Source organism: Protopterus annectens, chromosome 5.part0 (assembly GCF_019279795.1).
Source record: "Protopterus annectens isolate FY-2018-M chromosome 5.part0, PAN1.0, whole genome shotgun sequence".
NCBI lineage: Eukaryota > Metazoa > Chordata > Ceratodontiformes > Protopteridae > Protopterus > Protopterus annectens.
The window spans coordinates 1,039,770,424-1,039,794,137 of NC_056735.1; positions in this window are offsets into that span (position 1 = coordinate 1,039,770,424).

A 23,714-nucleotide genomic window follows, 5' to 3' on the forward strand; every position below is an offset into this window, starting at 1 on the left:
GAGGAGGAAAGTTTCAAGCAAGAAAAGCCTTTATATTTTGGGAGTAATCGGGTAGTATCTGTCTCCAGAACAAGAAGATAGTTAAGATATGTATAACCACTGGTTGAACCTGGACATGAACACACTGGCAGGACTATAAAGAAGAAGGGAAGTATGACCAGAGCAAAGCTCAACAAAATACCAGGGGTACAACAGGTGTACCTTACGATTCATCTTAAGTCAAGCTACCCCGTAATTATTAGTTTATGGACTTGTCTGCTTTAGCAATAAAAACTGTGCAAGGTTAATTGTAAGAAGTTAAGTCGTCTGACTGCTACTTCTCTAACGGTAATTCATCTCAATTAAAATCAAGTGAAGACTTTGATTGTGATTAATAAATAACAACTCTGGGTAAAACTACCTATTCCTTCCAACATTAGCTGCTAAGTCACATTGTCTGAAAACAAAGGAGAACAATTGGTATGGCAAACATCCTGACTTCATTTCTTCTTTGTTGTTCTACATCCAAGTCAATGAATGTCCATTTATAGGCTGCTGCTGAGTTGAAATGCTTAATTCCATAGATCAATACTTCTCTGAGCCAATATTCATGAAATTCCATTCTAACAATTAACTGCAAATTAATGAGAACACTGGCTTGAAATTGTTAGAAGAAGCTCTCAGCCTCTGAGCATGGTGAAAACTTACCTATTACATAATAATGAGTTATCTGTGAGAAGGCATGAACAGTAACAATGATGTGTATAAAAAATGCACTCCAAAAATTAAGTATGGGGTGGTGTTGTCAAGATGGCTAACTGTGAGCAGCAAGTGGTGAAAGCTCTATGACTGAAAACTTTTCTCTGACAGAACATAAAAACAAAACATCAACATTTGGAGATATTTGTTAGCTGATTTTATTCACTAATAGACAGAGAAAAGATTTATAGCTTCAACTTCTTCAAAAGTTGTAATTATGTCAGAATTTTAACTGCTTGGTTAAGAGAGAAGAGACTTCAACAGGAGCCACTCAAGAAATAATACTTAGGATTCTTGTATTAAAAAAAAGACATCCAGTCACAAATATCTAGTATGAAAGGATGTATTATTTAAAATGGACAAACTGGATGCCAAAATAGAAAGTTTCAAAGAAGAGAGAAAAAGAAGATGGAACATTTATAAATTCATATGAAACAACAAAGTCCACAAATCAGCAGTAAAGGAGAAGCTTTAAATAATCATGAAGGGAAAATAACTGAAGGTGAGTCTCATACTGAATTTCTTTTAAAACAAAATAACTAACTCATAGAAAAAGTTGATTACTTAGAAAATAGAGTAAGATGAAATAACATTAGAACAGAAAATATATTAAGATGAAATAATATTAGAATTGATGGCATACATAAAAGGTATGAGGGAGACAATAGAATAAACTTCTTAACAGCCTGGCTACATAGATTCATAGAAGGTTACTAGACCAACGGCCCTAGAGGGCTTACAAGCCTAGCCATATTTATCTCAAGTTGCCCCAATTGTCGGTGGTTAGGTGAGTGAAGTTCATGGAGGTAAATGTCTATGGTAGTTAATAATAACTTTCTCTGTCTATGATGGACATGGGTGCCACCCCAGAAGTGAATTTGCAGTCACCCATCCATTGATCTAGGTTGCATTTAAAGAGGTTCAGGGAGATTCTCTATTTCACGTTAATTGGAAGCTTATTCCAGAGAAGTGAAAGTCTCTGGGAGATGTATCTATCTCTCTAGCATGAGCTGTTCATGTCAGAGGCTAGGTTAAGATCTCTGGAGTGAGGGACCCTCATGCAGTTTGATTTATAAATATGTAGCACTTCCATCAGGGCCGGATCAGAAACTGCCCTTTAAGCCAGGCAATGGTCACCTCTTAGAAATCTGCAGGAGACAAAATACAGTGACAGAGTTTTCAGTTTTTCCTCATAAGACTTGTTTTGTATGCCCTGTAATTCCTTGGAGAGAAACCTTTGTGGTCTCTCCAGTTATTTCAGGTGTCTGGTCAGGTACATGTAAAAGGGAGCATTGTACTCAATTACTGCTTAGATGAGGGCTGAGTGCAATGGAATTATAACATCCTTAGGTCTAGATGTGATGCCTTTGCTTGTAAGATGCGCCGCATAGAAGGATTTTCTTCCTACTGTGGATACATGGTGGTCAAAGATCAGGTTGCTATCAATCTGAGTACCCAGATCATGTACCATTGGGTCTACACTTGGGGGGGGGGTGCTGTCGATAATGTAATTAGCAGGAACATCAGTGTTCCCAAAGGAAATAATAATGCATTGTTTATGCAATTAGCTTTAATCAGTGGCTTTGATACCAATCATTTGTCTGCTTTAACCCTGTCTGCAGTATCTTAACATCAATGGGGGACTCAATGATTGCTCCCAATTTGCAATCATCAGAGAACTTGGTCATCCACATGCTTTCCAAGTTTGCCTGGATTTCTGAGAAATAAATTCCAAAGAGTAAGGGGCCCAGCACAGAACACTGTAGCATGCCACTGGAGACTGATCTTTTGTAAAGGTGAAGTCACCCAGTTTGACAGTATGTGTCCTATTGGTGAGCCAGTTGGCTATCCATCTGGTAATGCAGGGGTTAATTTCCAGTTGGGAGAGTTTTCCTCTGATGAGGCAGTCCCCTCTTATTCTTGGACATGAGTTTCTTTCTCTTGTTGTACATAGCCTGTTTATACTAGGGATCCACCAGAGTAGCTTGTTTTTTCAGCAAGACCTGCTTTTAATCAAGTTAGATACAGCCAGCTCCATACAATTGCTTAAGTGGTTATGCAGGGCATTGGTGTACACCTCTACATAGGAGTCCATGTTATCTGTGTTTAAGGGCACTTTGAAGCTTCTTATACCATCGCTTAATAGGAGATAGTTTGTCTTTGAAAAATTCTTAAGCGTTTTTGAACTTGATGGAGCATCTGGTCTTATGATTACATCAAATGAGACTAATTTATGGTCCAATCTTACCAGGGAGGACATCACACAGGGCAGGTGCAGTGCTCTCCCATGTTAGTGAGCACTATATCCAGGACATGTGAGCCTCTTGCAGGTGTGCTGACTAGCTGTTCCAGAACATTTGTACTGACAAAGTCCAAGAACCTCTGAGCCATCATGTTTGTGGTCATGTATGTTTCCCAGCTGCCGGTAGGATAATTAAAATCATCCATGAGTAAGGTGTTGAGTTGTATTGTGAGTGACTCCAGTAAGTCCAGGTGTGCGGTATGCATTTCCTGTTTCATGGTGGGAGACCTATAGTTATCTATGATGTGGGAGGGAGTTTTGACTATAGGTAATTGGATATAGAGTAATTCAAGAGAGTCATAGTGTTTGACCAGTCTTGAGGTAATTATTCTTAATGAAGATGGATGCACATCCTCCTTTGGTTATTTCATGCTCAGTTTGTGGACTGAACGTATGGAAGGCATTGTAGCCCTGCATGGCCGGGGTGCTTTGTATGCCTTTGAACCATGTCTTGATGACTGCACAGATGTCAGCATCTTACAAAGTAAGGAGTGGTAGCACAGATGTCAGCAGCTTACAAAGTGAAGAGTGGCTCCAAAGAGTGCAGTTTCTTGTTTCGACTCTTAGCATTAAGAAGCAGTATCTTGAGTTTATCAAGAGAGGATTTTGTTTTGTTGGGAGGCTGGTTATTTTGACACTGCCTAAGAAAATCACAATAGGGGTGGCTAATGCCTTTGCCAGTATCCAAAATCCTAGAGGAGACAGGTAAAGACCAACTCTGGCAAAGCAGCGTGGCCTGTCAACCATATCTTCCAGGCTGACAGATATTGGATCCTCATGAACTGACACACAAAGCTAAGCCAATTGTTAAAGCCAATCATTTTTTGTATGTATTGTGGCATCATCCTTGGAGAAGGTAGAATGCTGCTTGCTTAAGTCTTGGCTTATACCTGCCTGTGACACACAATCTGAAAGGTCAGTCATGTCTCTCTTCATATAGTCCAGTGAGGTACATCTCAGGTCATTCACCCTCACATGGACTATGACAGAGTCACATTGCTACTTGTGGTTCAGTGACTTGATGGATTCTGGCACCTGGCAGCTAACATTAACCTATTCCTTATCCAGCCTGGTGAGGGGAACATCAATGTGTCTCACAATGGAGTCACCTATGATCAATACATTAGGTTTTGTGGTGTTACCCCTTATGGGCATATTTTTTGAGACACTGGTGTGTGTGCTATTATGTGTTGTGGTTGTTTTTTTTGCACTGTTATGTGTGTAAGTGGTGTCCGTTTTGGAGGCCTATGATCTAGTAAACACCTCCTTATACGTTGGCTTATGTGTCATGTCCTTATTTAATGTGGAAGAGTGTGTGTGCTGACAATCTGTTTGGCATTCAATGTGTCCTTATGTGAGAGTCTTGCTTCCAATTTCATAGTGTAATTGCATCACTCACATAAAGTATTTGTTTATTTCAGGAGTAAGTGGTTGTCAGTTTACATGAAACAATTGCTACATTGCCTCAGGATACCCATGTCTATCAGGCTGGTGAGAGAGATGATGGGAAATTGCCCATTCATGATAGCAGGTTCTTACTGTATGTTTTATTAGGGAAGGGAATGTGTTAATTTGACAGGACTGTGCTGGTAGCACCAAGACTACAAGACAGACCTATACTTTGTGTAGGCTAAGGTTGATCAATAAGGCAACTCTGCTTAGTGCACAACTGAGTTGCTTCTAGAGCACCAGAAAAGCTTGGAAAGGTTTTACTGACAGCTGTTTAAGGAAACACTGAGCTTCTAGTCTTTTGCATGTAAACCAGGCACTGCCAACCACCGCTGAGCAAAGAGCAGCACCACGCAAATGCTAGGCTTAAACACAAGCAAAGAAAAACAAGTTTTAAGCTAACTATCAATCAGGTAAGCACACAATAAACCTTTCACCAGCAATCCCCAACTCAGGCAGATTAGATCAGCACACTTCCATAAGGGTGAAGAAAAAGACCTTCTTAATATACAATGACTTATTTGGATCCAAGTGTAACAAGACCACACAAGCTATCTACCACAGCTCTACAACTAACATATACAATGTAATACAATGCAATTAACTACTTAAAGCAGCAGTAGACAGTACAGATGTTTTTGCTATAAAAAGCAAAAATAACAGCAAGTAGCTTAAAAAACTGCAAAAGTACTGTCACAGTACATAACAGAAGTGCAAAAAAATACTTATCATTTTTGTACTGGATTGGTCTAGGTGAAAGCAGATTCTCAGTAATGATGAGCAGCTCTGAGTATCTATGCCAAAGGTTGCACAAACATGAGATCTAACTATGAGCAAAGCAGAACAAGTTTTAAGCTAACTACCAATCAAGAAAGCACACAATACACCTTCCACCAGCAATCCCCAACTCAGACAAGTTATATCCTCCCACTTCTGCCACTACGGTGCACACAATCATCTTCTTAATGTAGAATCGCTGGTTTGGAGCCCAAGTGTAACAAGACCACACAATCTACTTGTAACAGCCCTACAACTAACAGATGCAATGTAATACAATGCAATTAACTACTTAAAGCAGCAGCAGACATTACAGTTTTTTTAAAGAGATGAAGTGCAGTCACAGTGTATAAGAGAAGTAGAAATAATACTTAGATCCCTTTTGTGTGTTTCCCAGCTCATATAGACCAGGTAAATACCTACTGCAACTAGATGAATAATACCAGTCCTTCTAATGTAAAAGCACAGTAAAGGAGTGTCCAGAATGAAATGCTACCACAAACAAACTTAAAACATATGAATGCTATGACAAACAAGCTTAAAGATGCAGATACAGCAGTGTACTTTAAACAACTTATAAAAGTGTGATTATTCAATGACAGTATTTCACTTTGTATAAATAAGCCAAGGGCCACTCAGTTTTACAGAATTTATAAAGGCACTAAAAACAGGATAAGCTGATTAATAAGCTCTCTAGTCACTAAAACTATATGCAAAAATCTCAGGTGTTTCCCCAACTTAAACAGACAATGCTATCACCCACTGCTTTAACTAGAAAATCCACTGACCTCTTGATGTAAAATCAAATGCTTTCTAGAGTGTAAAAATGCACTGTTTTTTCCAGCTGCTAGCTGGATAATGAATTCAGATCAAGTAAATCAGTAGAACAGACAATGAGAAGCAAAATGCACTTTTTTAATATAAGCACAAAGAAAGGCAAATAAATAATTCAATATATCAATGGCAGTGTAGAATGAGAGAAGCTTATTAAGATCAATTTACAGTAGGGGTAGGTAGCTTAAAATCACCAGGTTTAAAAAGCAGAACAAGAAAAGGGAGTTTGGGTGGGAAAATGATCATGGAATCACCAACACTGGTTTTGGTTTATACAGGCTTGAAATATTTTCAGCAAAGGCACAGAAATTCAGTGTGGATTTAAATATCACCCAAGAGACAATTAACCAATGCAAAAACATGTGAAATGTGCAACCTAGATAATTTAAGTGTCTATCTCTCACACAGAAAAAATAAAAAATCAGCAGGCCAAGCAAATTTCTTAAAATGAAAATGAAATGGAGCAGGTAAAACAGAAAACACCTCTATCAGTCACAGACAAAAAATATAGGTTTACTTTCCTCATCCAGCAAGGAATCATCATCAGTGATTTAGTTTATGCAGGCTTAAAATCTTTTTAGCATAAAAAAAAAAAAAAAAACTAAAACATTACATCTACCTGAAACTTTAGCTTTTGGAATTGGTAGGGCTCATAGATCCCTGAGAGCACCTTCAAAGAAGGAAAACTCACTGCCATCTTCAATCATGGTTAAATTTATGCCTATGTGAAAATGAAGCGGTCCCGTCCTTGAGTGTGGTTAACATACCTATATCATATACCAGTGATATGAATAGTATTAAAATGGAGTTTGAGCATTGGCCTTTGTTAATGACAAATGATAAGACAAGGAATGTGGGTGATGTTACACATTTCTGGTTTAAGAACCATAAACATTTGAAAAGAATGGTTTGCTACCCCAAGGAAATTGATAGACCTATTAGTGATGTTGAATGGGGAACACATCCATGTGGTCAATGTAATTATTGTGGATATGTGAGACATGGTGATTTGTTTAAACATCCAGTCACAGGGTAAGAATATAAATTTAAAGTGAAGGTAGATCGTGCCACTAGAAATATAGTATATTTAGTGCAAAGTGACTGCTGCCTATATTTCTATGTTGGAATGATGGGTCGCATGTTTAGAGAAAGGATTAGAGAACATGTCAATAGTATTAAGAATAAGGACTCCCTAACTGCATTATCTAAGTACATTCAAGAGAGTGATGTCTGTCCTAGCTTCATGTTTATGGCCATTGAGTAAGTTGATGTGGGTGCTAGGTTGGGGAATATTAGGAATAAAGTAGAAAGTAGTGAGCTTAGGTGGATACTAAAACTCAAGGCAGATAGAAGATATGGCTTGAATGGTAAGGTCTCCATTAAGCCAGTACTTGAAGCTAGGGGACTGCCCAGGATATAGTGGAGTTCTGAATTAAGGATTTGCTAACGCATGTAGGGTGTATGTGGTCTAAGACTTAACATTTCAAATGAAGGCTTTTATGTATTGGATAGAACCTTAGCCTTTAGTGGGGCCACAATGCAGTGTAGATGTCATCCTTATAGTGTTTTTATATCTAGATGTGTGTGGCTTCATATGGATGCTATATTAGGGGTTTAGGTAAGGTCTTGAACTCTCTCTAAATACTACTCCGAAACTGGTACAAAAAATGCTAAGACTGCTACTTGTAAAACACTCATCTTTATTTAAACACCAAAATATAAAAAGTTTTTCATCCTAACTCAATGCTCGGACTTCTTCAGAAACTCTAATACAGATATCTTGAAGCATCCAATATTTATAAACTCATTTAAAAAGCCCACCAACAGGCTGATCAGCAAAACAGGCTCTCTTAAAGGTATATTGACCTAAAACCTACAACTATTACTAAAATACCATCAAAAAATTGATGGAATCGATACATGGCAATGATGGAAATAATAAAATTCATAATGATAAAATTCCGCTTCTCTTGTGTGTTTGTAATTCATACTTATTGAATTATAAAAATACTTTACAAATGTATATACAAACTTACATATCCTCACTACCAATATGTTTTACCTCACTACTTGTTATGTAAGACACATGTTTAAAACAAGAGCAAACATGTATATTAAAACCTTGATCATCTCTCCAAACTCTTTAATTTGAGCAAACACATAAGTGAACATTTTTCATTGAGACCCGGATTAACGAAAGCATTAAGTTTTAGTTGCCATAACAACATGTGGGACCAAATTTTATTTCAAAATGAGAGCGGGTATGACACAATGTGGTTGTTGTTCCTATTGCCATTTGATGGTGTCAGGAGCAAATACAACAATTAATGGATATAGAGTGTACACTAGGGAGAAATTTGATTGTAACACAAAAGGGGTGGTGTACGTGGCAATTTGTCGCAGTTGTCCAGTCTTTTACATGGGAAAGACTGAGAGAAGGTTTAAAGAAAGGGTTTACAAACACCAAAGAGATATTAGGTTACATAAGGAAAACAATGCACTTGCTAGATATGTTATGAGTTTCCCTGAACATAAATTTCAATTTAGGGTACTTGTGCAAGTCAAAAAAGACATCAGGGGAGGTCCATATGGTTTATTCCTCGAAAAGGTAGAATTGTTATGGCAACTAAAACTTAATGCTTTCGTTAGTCCGGGTCTCAATGAAAAATGTTCACTTATGTGTTTGCTCAAATTAAAGAGTTTGGAGAGATGATCGAGGTTTTTATATACATGTTTGATCTTGTTTTAAACATTTGTCTTACATAACAAGTAGTAAGGTAAAACATATTGGTAGTGAGGATATGTAAGTTTGTATATACATTTGTAAAGTATTTTTATAATTCAATAAGTATGAATTACAAACACACAAGAGAAGGGGAATTTTATCATTATGAATTTTATTATTTTCATCATTGTCATGTATCGATTCCATCAATTTTTTTATGGTATTTTAGTAATAGTTGTAGTTTTTAGGTCAATATACCTTTAAGAGAGCCTGTTTTGCTGATCAGCCTGTTGGCGGGCTTTTTAAATGAGTTCATAAATATTGGCTGCTTCAAGATGTCTGTATTAGAGTTTCTGAAGAAGTCTGAGCATTGAGTTAGGACGAAAAACATTTTTATATTTTGGTGTTTAAATAAAGACGAGTGTTTTACGAGTAGCAGCCTTAGCATTTTTTGTACAAGGTCTTGAACTCTCTCAATTTTTATCTTTGTGACTGGGCACCTTTTGTGTAGTGAACTTTTGTATCTGCTAAATACAGTGTGAAGAATATGTGTCCCCACATATTAATGATTGTTTTAGTAAGGTGTTTGTTTGGGGTGTTGTTGGCATTACAGTGATGTTTTCCACTGCATTCTGATTCTTTGTTTATGTGATGGAATAGGTATATATTTTTGCTTGTAATTTCTATGTGCCTTTATTGATGTAATTTGAAATAATAGATGTGCATGCATAAGAAGTGTTTGGTATTATTTTAGTCACTATAGGGACTTATCATATGTTATATTATGCTATACACAGTGTTGTTCTTAGGGTTAAGTTTATGTCCCCATTTGGATGATCCTCAAAATGCTGCCTGTTGATGTTTGTAGATGAATGTGTGGAATTTAAGCCTTCCAGGACAGCCGTATTAGCAAACATCTATGTTTATTTATAGTTTATATGCTTTGGTTGGATGCTTGTGTTTTATAAACAATACTTCTGTCCTTTTTAACATTTAAATGGGACTGTTCCTTTAAGGGAAATGGAGCTTGACTACGTGATAGCGCTGAATGGGTCTATATTATATTCTCGAAAGCCGACAATGTTGAATCTGACATTATTGACACAAGAATATTGAATGCTCCGAATCTCGAGCATGTAAATGGAAATCTCAGTAAGGGTACTTTTTTCTTTTTTTTTTTTTGTCTTTATATAAGGTCGATCCTTGAAGACATCGACCATATGGTGTTGACCATATGTTGTTCGATGTTTTTAAATATCGACCTTATAATATAGACCCCGTGGAACATGCCTCTGTCTAATGGTTGAGGATCTGTGGGTTGTTTACTGCACTTGTTACATATTAATGGATTATCTATTGAAAAGTGAGTATTTAAGCTACTTTTGTATATTTTTTATGTGAGCTGAGGAAGCCACTAGATGAGTGGTGAAAGTGCTTACCTGCCACTAAAGTTTTATGTTATTTTAGCTGTGCTTCATTTAACTATTTGTGTTTATATCACATTTGCTGTTTACATTAGTTTGAACAGTTATTCGTTCCTCCATTGGGTGCTTTGTTACTCTCGCTTAAATTTATGCCTAGCCTAGAAAAAGGTCAACTATTAAAACCATCATGGTCTAGCCTGCCTATTAAAATAGGTGACCATGTAGTCAGATTTGACAATGGTTATTCCAGTAAAGTAATGACTAAAACAAAATCCTGCTTACCACTGATCTCCTGCAAAGATCAAACTATTTCTCTGTGTAGGAACTAAATTATTTGACACACTGAAGGAGGCATCCACTTTTGTCAACAAAAATAGAATCCTTAATAATACTGAAGAATTTGATTGGAACAGTATATCCCTTGAGAGACACAGTGAGCCTAATTCCTGGAAAACTGCTTCTAAAATTAAAAAGTTAAAAACAAGTGACTTTTATTCTCTGATTGCAGGACTTTTGTTTTCCTGAAACAATAGATTTACCCTTTAAGTAAAAGGTTTGTACTGGACTTTAAGCTTCAAAATATATGTAAGTATGTATTTATATTTTAAACTAAAGCGTTTTTCATTATAAGGAATACAAATGGTTAGTTTTGCTAGATTTACAGTGAAATACATAATATATTTCATTTAACTAAACTTATAAATGTATTTATAAATGTTAAACACTACTTATAAGAGAATTATAAGCAGTAGGATTGGTAACTTTAAGACCACATAAATTATATAAGTTAAGAACTATATTTTATTTGTTTAACTTTGCTTAGTATGTGCATTGCTGAGTTAACTGAATGCCACAGCTAAGTAATATGCTAATTAGAAGTGCTAAAGTGCTAGCAATTTTTGTTTTCTTTAATCCTGTGTAGCAGATTCCTTTCACATGTCATTTATGTTGCAAGTAAAACTTTTTTTAATCTAATAAAAATATATTATAATATAATATTTATTTTTTTTTATATATATTTTCAAATATATGTGTGAGAAATCTCCTCAAAATAATATATTTTTTCTTTTATAAAAGTAAAGAATTGGTAAAACAAACACTATAGCAATTTTTTATACTGAGCTGTTGACATACAATTTGCTTACATTTTGCTGAATGTTAATAGCTTATGCTGTAGAGTTATAATGTCTAACTGTACATATTAATGGAAAGAAGTAAAGTTAGATGTTTGCTACTGATTAGAACAGTTTAAAAGAATTAAGAAGAATGAGAAACTTACAGAGAAATTTAGCAGCTACTGTGTGCTGTGAGTTGTCATTTTCACATGCATAACCTAATTCTAATGTCAGGATGTAAAACATAGATTAGAACAGCAGTTCACAATGGCTAAAAACACACATTCAAATTAAACAGGAATGTTTTTTATATATAGTCAAGATTGCTATAATTCCTTGAATTAATAAGAAAAGTAAACATCTTATGAATAATATGCATATGCACAAGGAAAGAAATATCTACAATGTACGATTAATAAAAGAGCAGCATCAGTAAATTAAGAAACATACACACATCCTGTAATCTCTAACAGAAAGCTAATAATTACACAGCTCTTTGATGGTAGATTTTTAGAAATGCAAGATATATAGAATAAGGCACAATATTAGTAGTCAAATAAGACAAAAATATATTTAAATAGACTCCTTATAAGAAATAAATGTATTACATATAACTGCATATGAAAGAAATGTGAATGTACAAGATCTCATATAATTTACATAGAAAATCTTATAAACAATATTCAAAAATAGCCTGAAAGCTGAAATTTGAAGCTTGGTCATGTGAACTTTTAAGCTTTTTGCATATTGTATGTTATTAGATTCACTAATACTATCTGAAATAACTCATTTCATATATCAGAGCTAAAATTTGAGTGTTATATTGCTGAATCAGTACATCCAATTTGATTGAAAGTAAAGTAGATATTTCAATGCGTTGAATTAAGTACATTGTAACTTTTGAATACAATACAGACTGCATTTTTGACTCCATAGAAATAGAAAAACATTTTTGACATCAGTGATGAATATATATTTTATGAATTAGTTTAATATGCTAAATGATTTTTAAATATTTTGACATTTTCCACATTAAGAGTGTTACACAATTTTGAGATATAGACACTTGCAGATCTATAAAATATGTGTGTATATTTTAGCTTGATGAGTATATATGTGTACTGATTTTCTATTTGTATAATAGTTTAGTATGATAAGATTACCTGTCATCTGTAAGTTTACAGATATCTTTATCTCTTAAGGTCTCACTCTGTTCTAATTATTTACTAATAGAATTAGTAATAATAATGTTTAATGAGTGAATAAGTTGGCACTATATAATGGATAATTTATACTACTATTACATAAATAGGTATATAGTACACAATTTGTTGGATTATTTCATATTTATGATTACTAGAAGATGATTATTAAACTTTTATGTATTAATGTGGGTAGTTTTAAATGGCAAAATATGTAACTAAATTGTCTGTTATTTTCTTTAACTTATGTGCAACATTATATTAATTATTTGTAAGTCATGCTAGCTTTTGGCTAGTTATTTGATGAATTTTTAGGTATTGCTAGGTAGAGAGAAAGTATAGTAGTTAGTATATTTGATATGCAAACTGTAAACTTTGGTATATGTGGTAGTTTTTGTTTTATTAGTATTATATACAGTTACAGCTGTATAATTGTTTTTGTTATTTATGAGTTTTAGTAGTTCAGTTTGTAGAAAAAAAACAATTAAAATGTGGAATGTTAAGATAGTGTTGCAATAATGCATTAGAGTCTTATATACAATTAAATTAATATTATGGATAAATGTGTCATATATTTTAAAAATATATATATTTTTAAATACACAGTGTTTATAGTTTTAATCTATTCTCTAGTAATGTAAAATAATTAGATAATGAGAACAAACCTAAATCATTAATGAGATATCTCTATTAAATAGAGGAGAGACTATAATCTTGCAAGATACTCACTTGATAGATAAAGACATGTGATATTTAATTACCTTAGGCTACAAAATCTTATCATCTGCTTATTTTAACAAAAAGAAGAGAGGAACTGCTATACTTTGAAGAAATTCTACTCTAATCCCCAAGATAATAGATTCCATTAATGATACTAAAGGAATGTATAAACTTGTAGTAATTAAATGTAATGGCAAACTCTGTACACTAGCTAATTTTTACTGGACCCCTGGAATGAGTGCAAGAGTGGCTAAAGATTATTTAAACTTACTACAAAATCATTGGAAGGGTAGTTTAATTTTAGCAGGGGATTTTAAGTGCATAGCTAATATAGATGATATAAGTGAACAGAAGAAAGCTAAATTTCTGACATCCTCTAAAGCACTAAACAGATGAATTAGTAATAATAATTTAATTAATTTAATAGTCAAAGTAGAAGATAAGTCATTGTTCTTCACTCATTATTCTTATGCACATAGGACACAGACTACAATTGATAGGATTTATACCTCTACAGATTTACTTAATAAAGTGAGATATTTTAAAACTATTCCTTGTCCTTTAGCTCATCATAATGCACAAAGTATTACTAATTAATAAATATAAGGAAATTTCAGATTATTTATACAATCACAGTATATGATTACATTAAAAGAGTTTAAGAGTTATCTTAAGGAACAATGTAAGATTTTTTATCTTTGAATTCTAATGGTCAGGTTAATAAATTCATAGAATGGGGCTCCTTAAAATGCATATTAAAGATAGAATGGGAAGATGGACTAGCAATAAAATGAAATAATGGGATAAGGTGTTGCTAGACACATAAGATGAAATAAACAAAACAAGGTTTGAACAACAAAAAAATTAAATAATACTTAAGTTATTAAAAATTAGTGACAAAATATCAAAGTGTTTTAATACATAAAGTAGAGATAACTTTAGAAATAATAAAATTGCACAGTTATGCAATGACTTCAAAACATTTACCATAGATTATCTAATAGAAGTAAGCTGTTCAGCATTAAGGCACACAATAATATCTGAAATCCTCACACTAATAAGCTTATTTTAGACAAAGAGGAAATGCTTAATATTTTTTAAAACATCTATGAGGATATTAATATGTATGAAAATAATAATCCTGATGATTAAAAAATTGACATTTATTTAAAGAAAAATGTTGCTAATAAACTTAATGATCAACAAATATCTATTACCTTAATAGAAATTAAAGAATCTTTAGAAAAAGGAGAGAATGGTAAAGCTACAGGGCTAGATGGTTTAAGTATGGAATTATATAGTCTGCTTCCATTAAATATTTTAGAATTACTGAGTGATGTTTGTAGGATTATTCAGAGTGATAAAACAATTCTCCCTCATGGAAATTTTCTGTAGTCTCACTCAGACTTAAACAAGGAAAGGATAATAAGTTGGTTCCCTCATATAGACCTATTTCATTACTAAATGTACACTGTAAAATGTTTACTTCCATTTTTGCTACAAGATTAAGAGATATGGTCGATACATTAATTAATAAAGAACAAACAGGATTTATAGTCACTAGATTAACATATGATAACATGAAAAGGGTAGTAACTACATTAGATTTAGCAAAAGGAATAAACATGAAATTGGTCCTAATTAGCATAAATAATGGGAAATATTTTGATTCTGTAGATTGTAACTACCTGTTTAAAACTTTAGATGTGTTTGCATTTCTACAACAGTTTATTGGCATATTAAAATAAAATTAAAAAAAGCATAGACTCCAAAGCATATGTTAAAATTGGATATTACATTGCTCAAGGATTCACTTTAAACAAAGGCATAAAACTGGGGTTTCCCTTGTCCTCCTCTACTATTTTCATTAGTTATTGAACTCTTGGCTAGTAGTATAAGAAGAATATTATATTTTCATAACTGTAGGGGATTTAAATTATTCAGTTGGTGAAATAGATGAGGAAATTGAAAAGTTTCAAGGAATATTATTTCTGTAATGTAATAATAATAAAACTGAAACATTAGTTTAAATTACTAGATAGTAAGTTTAAAGATAAATTTAAATATAAATGGGAAGAAAAGAACTGACATATTTAAGAATAAAAGCTATCAATATCTGAATATTATTAATAATAATTTTGAAAAATAATTGAAGAAGTGTTACTTCTTATTAAAAAATGGAATGATTTTTTTTTTTACTTTTGAGGATACATTAGTACTTATCAAATAGGTCCATAGGTTCATAGCTGTGTATTAGGCTAATGGCCCTAGGGCCTTTACAAGCCTAACCATAGGATTACCATGGCATAGTGCCACCCAACCTTAGTTCCCACTGCTTCTGTGAAGTACACCACTGGAGTTATCCCCAGGGTGAATTTTCTCTTTAATAAATGATTATATTACCCAAGATTGTATACATATCGCATTCAATAGCTTTAGAACCTGACAAAAACTTTTATAGAAAATGAAAAAAATGGCAACTTCATTCTTATAGTATGATAAAAAGCTGAGAATCGCTTATAGAAATCATATAAGTTTACTTGAGTATGGTGGTATTAGTTTTCAAGATGTAGACTCTTATTCTATTGCTGTAAATTTTAGCTCTATTATACTCTAAATTGACTCAACTTACAGGAATAGATTTTATTACATTCTTATAAGTTTATCAAATATGATGAATTATAACTATGTACAGTGGTTAGCATTGCCGCCTCACAGCAAGAGGTTCTCCGGTTCGATTCTTGGCTGGGGTGCCTTCTGTGCGGAGTCTGCATGTCCTCCCTGTGGTCACGTGGGTTTCCTCCGGGTGCTCCGGTTTCCTCCCACATCCCAAAGACATGCAGTAGGTGGATTGGACACTCTAAATTGGCCCTAGGTGTGAGTGTGCGCATGTATGTGCCTTCTGTGGAAGGTTGGGCGCCGGGCTGGCAACTCGACACTGTAAAACTCCACTGCCAATCATGAGCGGACAGTTGATCCGAGGTGACGACCCCTAAAAGCCGAAAGAAGAAGAAGATAACTATGTAACAATCCTTTCATCTGGTTAATAAAATTTATCTTTGAAGGAAATTATTTTCAGTCTGCACATCTGAAATCAATTCTTAGCACAGTAAAAAAATGTGTTTTTAAAACTCCATTAATATCAAAATGGAAAGTTTTGTGCTTTCCCTTTGCACACACTTCCAGTTTTAAGGAAACTCAGAACAATGTTAAAATATATTTATTAAAAATAAATGGACTAGTATTATGGTATGGATGCTTTAAGAAAGGAAAAGTTAATTCACCATAATATTTAATGAAATATTATAAGTTGGATGAATCTGCTAACCAGTTAATATTATCCATCAGTAAGAAATTAAATGAATTTGTAGGTAATATCAGCGAAGAGGAACAGAACACTGCTCCCCATTATATGAATATATGAATGCTATCATCAAGGTGAAACTGATCTAGAAAGGATGCTTGCCCAAGTTATATAAGTTAATTATAAATAATAATAATAATAATTTTGATCTAAATTTTTGAACTTTTTTAGATAGTAATGGACTGAGTGACTCAATAGATGGAAAGAATAAAACTTTATTACTTTAATCAGTTAGTCAAACTTATTCAGTTTTATACTGGAAAGTTTTTTATTTGGAAATATACACATAAAATGTTTGTTACTCCCTATAAAATCTCTAGGTTTAGTAAAATAATTTATTCAGTCTGTTGGAGATGTAGTAAAGATGCAAAAGCTAATTGGATATATGTGTTTATGGTTTTTGAAAAACTAAAAAAAACTAGATCAGTAATATTAATAAATATTCCACTTCCTTTATCTGTAAAATTCAAACAACAAAAAATGTTGTGGAGTCTCCTAGCAGTAGTTAGAAAAGTTATTACAAAAAATTGGAAATCAAATTTTGTTCCTTCATTCAAAAACAATTCAATACTATGCAAAACTGAAAAAAAGAAGTAATCATAATAAGATCTGTAAATCATAGTAATATTTTTAGTGGTTGGGGTAGCTTTGAAATGTTGCTATTGAAATACCAGCAGTCTTAATGTGTTTATTGCATAGGTTTACTTTGATGATTCATTGTATTTATATCATTGTATAACATTATGTAATATTAACATTTTTCCTTTCTGTGTATATATTGTAAATATGTTAGATTAATAAAAAAGTTCTTTAAAAAATAATTATGGGAAAATAAGCCAACTAGCATAACATAAAGTGGAGGTAATTGATGTACACAAATAGAAGGTATACAGGAATAGAAGAAAAGAGAAACAAAATCAGAAAATACTCCCCCAGATTTACAAATCTTCCATGCAGGACTAATCTAGTCCTGCGTGGAAGAGGCAGTTTAAGAGGAGGACAGCAACATGCCATGCATATTACTGAAGCAAGCTGCCTGAGCTCCAAATCCTACACGGAGCGTGGACGAGTGCAGGGAGCCTGTCTGAGAGCAGAGCTCTCAGAATAAACATGTCCCTGCAAAGTAGAACAGAAGAAAGTGTCAATAAATGAGCGAGACCACTCATAGGTGTCCGCATATCCCCAGCAATAGTCCCCATGTGTTCAACAGAAACAGTACATTTAAATAAAATGAAGAGACCCTTTTATTTATTTATTTTTAAACCCCGAGTACAGCTAACCATAGGTGTGCGAGTGTGCCCATCGCTTAGCTACGGTTAAAGCAGCCGAAGAGGATAATAAGGAATATATATGCAATGAAGCAGCACAGCAATAGTGCAGTGGTTAGAGCACCTGCCTAATGAATAGGCATTCCCGGTTCGAGTCCCTCTGCAGCACATATAATTTTCCATGTGAAATCTGTATATGAACATATTTTTACATCCTTTTGACGTATAACCTACATAATAACATTTAAATGTGAACTGGAGTACTGCATTAAATGCAGATGTGAAGTGTCAGTGTCATAATGAATAAGGCACTAGTAAGCAGGTTTAAGCACAAATAAGCAGTAGTAAGCATGTTTAAATGTGTTTGCATGGGGGTAAGCATTGCCTACACAGATTAAGCAAAGTAGAAGTTAACTGAGTGTAAGAAACTGTAACCAGAGGTTAGCAGTGCTTACCATCGCGCAAACCCACTTACAACTGCTTTAAAGTGCCTTAATCACTCTGCATCCAACAGCCCATGTTCTGCCCAGCAACAAAATAAACTGCCTCTGCAAGGCTCAAACTCAGGACCCTGCACGCTATAGTCACAGCAGTTAACCACTAAGCCATCATAGCAATAGATATGAACGAGGTATCAGCAAACTAATCCTCACCATAGGGAAATCAAACCAAATATGTGAACTGAATCTATGTACAGTGTGAAGTGGTATAACCTGCTACAAAACATAAATATGTGAACTGGAGTACTGCAGTAAGAATAGATTTGAGGTGTTATTGTAATAAAGTTTAGAAGTCCCCAGGTCCCCATACAGTGTATGTACACATGAATCACAGATACCAGACACATACATAACCTGTAATGAAGAATAAATCATTGCCAAATGGAAAATATAGTGCTAATTAACTATTAAGCAATGCTAACCACAGCACAGCTCAAGTTAGTAAGTGTAAGCAATGTGTAGGGGAGCCAATTCAATCTGCCTAGTGGTATACCTCTTTAAGCAGTGCTAACCTTATATAAGCAGGTGTGCCCATAGCTTAGCCTTTTTAAAACTGGCCAATCATGGGAAAGTGCAGGAAAATTGCCGTATTTAAACCCTACAAGTGAGAATGCTTCCCATAACTAGTTGTAGCTTCCTACTGCAGGCAGAAGGGCTGTTGTGGGTGAAGGTACAGAGTGCAGCGCTGGGGCATCCATGAGTCAAAAATCATGGTATGGCTCCTGGTAAAACACCATGATCAGAGACTATTACAGGGCCTGTACCAGGGCTCGCAGTATAAAATGGAGGCCTAGGACAGTCTCGCCCGTGACCTCACCAGTGCCACAGGCATTCCCCGGACTGGTGAGCAGGTCAGGCACCACCATGCTGACCTGAAGCGGCAGAGGGGGGATGTACTGGAACAGTGGATCCAGGAGTCTCAGCAGATACCCAATGCCCCAGTACTGAGTAAGTACTCATTCTACTAAGTAGTAAATAATTGCCTAGCTTGTGTATACTATGGATATGTATTGCTAAATATCACTGCATTTCTCTGACAGCTGCAGATGAGTGGGCTGTGAACCAGCAAGCCCATGATGCTAGGCTGCAAAGGCTGCATTGTGAGGCAGGTTAGTAATCAGTCTGCATGTACTGTCATAACAAATAAATATAAGAGCCTTAGAAAGTGTTGTACCAGTAGAAATAAATGTGTAATAGTCTGTCAATGAAGGTGTAACCCCTGAAGTGCTTCAGTTTACTCTTCTCTCATATGTTGGCAATCTGTTCCATACTATAAATAGTACTGTTGTATCTTAAGCAGTGTCACCCACACCGTGGTATGCAGATAAAATGAGTATGAAGTCCTGCATAACAATGTTGGAAGTGCCAAGAGGTCAGTCATATCGTACAAGTTAGGGAGACTTAGATAGAAAACTATTGAAAGCTTAACATCAATTCCCTGACAGCACAGTGTACTGAGATGTTAGCTATAATATTTTGTCACACACAGCAGGGGTTTGAATCCTGGGAGTGCTAATAAGTTGTATGCATAATCATACCCCAAAACTGTACAGATTTTGATACAATGTTCAGATAGAAAGCTGTATGCATAATTACACCCAACAACAGTACAGAATTTGCTAGAATGTTCAAATTGTAAGTTGTATGCATATTCATACCCCACAATTGTTCCAATCTGTCCAGCATGTCCAGATAAATGGCCCATATCTCCAGCTTGGTACCCTGTCCCCCTGAAAATACAGTGTGATGATCCAAGAAATGTAGGCAGCTGTCAATGACATATAACTGATAGTCAAATGCGTACATAGTCAGGGAATGTGCATGGAAACAAATCTGTCATTCTAGCACCTCACCCAAAGTGTATGACAGCAATTCTTAACATATGTTGCATTAACACCTTCAGCCTGTCACGCCTGTATGTAAGACACAGGTCACGTATATAATAATTTTTAAACATACCAGTGTACAATATAAGGCCATTGTGTAGTATAATAATACATGTAAGGGAAAGACCACTGCAGTGACTAAGAATGTTGTGAAAACTACAAGGATATATTAGTTGTTAATTGAACTCTCTCTCTCACCCCTATCATATGTGCATAATAACCCAGTGACACTCCTCAACTGGTATGTGTACACTCCAAACTTTTGTTGGGACATATATCCTAATGGTTTATAAATATTCATATTTGTTTCTATGCATGTGCCATGTTAAAATACACCCATATTGTTGGCCTGTTGCCATCAATGAAACCTGCATGGCCCTATAATGGCCACTGTTGTTCCATATATGCATGTGTTCTGTTTTCTCTGCAATTGTGTTAAATCTGGTGTGTTGGGTTAATGGGAATACCTATGCATGCTGTTATAACTAATCCTGAATGCTGTTGACTATTACTAACCCATATCTGTCATAAACCTGTGACAACACAGCTTGTATGGAAAGGCCGGTCCCAGCAGACCCACCTGTCCCACCTCAGCTGGCCATGGCACCGGGCACCAGCACATCTTTGGCCCAGCCTGGGACCTCATCCTCCGTGAGCCCTGCACCACCTTTGGGTAGAACCGCTGCAGGGGATGGGGCTCAACCCCCCTCTCAGAGTGGGCGCAGAGGGGAACCTGTCACCCATCAACAGGTCTGGGCCATGGTGCATAGGGAGCTCAATCTGGAGTATCAAGAGCATCTATGCCAGCTTGAGGGCTGAGTGGCACTATTAGAGGGTGAGTCTGCCCCTCCTACACAGCCCCCAGCACAGCCACCTTCGGGGCCGTGAAGGTGCAGTGGTGACTGCCCATAGGTGGGGACCTCAGTCCCACTGTTTCCAGTTGGGGGCTCATGGGCTTGCAACTTCCAAACACCCCTCCTCGTCCAAGGTGTTTACCCCCCACATGTATCATATACCCGCCCTGTATGCATCTTGTGTGTCTTGTCTGTTAACCTACCCAACCTACCTCCCCAAATATAACTACTACCCCTCCCCAACATCCCACTCTCACCTGAAAAAAAAAGGCAATCTGCTCCCACAAAAAAATCTCGTCCCATACATAGCTGTCCGTTTCGCACACGTGTCCACTGGACACATGTAATCTGGTCTAATTGGCATCACAATGAATATATGTTGTCTTCACCCCTCTCCCAGGGGTTTGAGGGTCCAAATGTACCTCCAAATATAGTGTATATGCACAGCTGTTGCTGTAGAAGAAATTGGCAGCTATGGACCTTTCCTATACCCTTCCTGCACATGCCTAGCTATTTCCCCTACTGTCTTTCCCTCTTTGTGCCCCATTTTTCACCATTGTCCTATCAACCCCTTTTTCTTTTCTTTTAAAGGAATTAGCATGGGGGTAAGTGGCAGTAAGCACTGTTAAGCAGCGGTAAGTGGGTTTGAGTGGGTTTGCTTGGGGGTAAGCTATGCCTACACAGGTTGAGAAATTCAAAGCTAACTGACTGTAAGAAAACATAAGCTGAGGTTGGCAGTGGTTACCATTGCAAAAACACACGCAAACCCGCTTACAACTGCTTTAAAGTGCCTTAAGCACTCTATAGCCAATGTACCTTGTTCTGCCCAGCAATAAAACAAGCAGCCTCTCCAAGGCTGGAACCAAGGACCATACACTCCATACACAAAGTGATTTAAAACCATGGCCGATATACATAACCTGAAGTTTTCACAAACATATTGTCCAGCACAATCAGTCAACAGTACAGGGAATGTATTAATATCATACCACACAACCTGCTAATGCAAGAAGTCTGGACAAATTATGCCACACTGTGGGTTCAAATAGGGATATACGTCAACTAATGCTCTAATACACTTAAAATGTTGCTAGTTACACAGTTATATGTATTAGAACACATATGTAGAAGGAGATGAAGTCTGAAACACAAACTTGTTGGCACTAGTTACTGACTTCAATGCTGCGATCATCCATGACAATTACCAAGTGAATGAGGAACAGGCCAAAATATGAGCCAAACATGCATGGACATATGGACAGATATATATCTGTAAATGTAGACAGATAGACAGCTATATGTAGATATATATTAATGTATGACACAAATAATCATATAACATCAATTGTATATAGATACATACATATGTTCATATGTATGTATATATATGTGTGTATATACATATATATATATATATATATATATATATATATATATATATATATATATATATATATATATACAGATGCATATATATATATATATATATATATATATATATATATATATACAGATGCATATATATATATATATATACAGATACATATATATAGATATAGCCATATGATATATATATAAGTACATACACATATACACACACAAAAGGTATCAGTAGCCATATATATGTATATATGTAGAAGCAGTGTGGAAGTACTGGGTGCAAAGTATATCCCTCAGCCTCAAGCCCTTTAACTGCCTTCTGTGAAATGTGTATTGTGGCAACCATTCCCACAAATGAGAATACTGACATTAAACATATACCAACCCACAATTCAAAGGACATGACATGACACACAGGTATGCATACAAAGATAACCTTTATTTGTGTACGATACAATAATGTATGCCAGCACTTACACCACATAAGGTTTGAAATATGTAATCAGTGATGAATGCAAGGCCCACACAAAACAGTAGATGCAAGCAATGTGTATACATACCATACTATGCTGTCCAGGCCAAGGCCTTCAATTAGTACAACAGTAGAAACAGGATTTGCCTTCAGGATACGTAACAATCAACAATCACAGATGTAGTTCAGCAGCCTCCAACTACACCCTGTAGTCAAGCCCTAGGGGGAAAAGTAGCACTTGTGTTAATGTCACAGTATCTTGTACATAACATTGCTTAACCTAGCATCTCACTATCACACTGAATGACCCTTGTCTTAACAGTTATATCCCTGAAAAGGTGTCAATGCCTGGGTTAATGGCATTGACCCCCCCCCAATAAAAGGCTGTACAAGGGCAAGGAACACTGTGTACCACACACTTACCTCTGGAATGTACAGCGGCATATATGTGTCCTCCAGCTGTTGCCCTCATATATATGGACTTGGCCCAACAATTGGTGTGGGAGTCCATGACATGACTGGGGTGATAGCAGTAATGGTAGTGGTAAATAATGATTGGCCATTACCTAACAACCCTTCCTGTATCACAGCAGGACAAAGACTGGCATATATGTGGAGGACAGAGGCAGGAACATAGGGCCATATTTGCAATATTGTTGTTACACACCATGGTAATTGCTGGTGTTACAGGATTCATTGCAGCA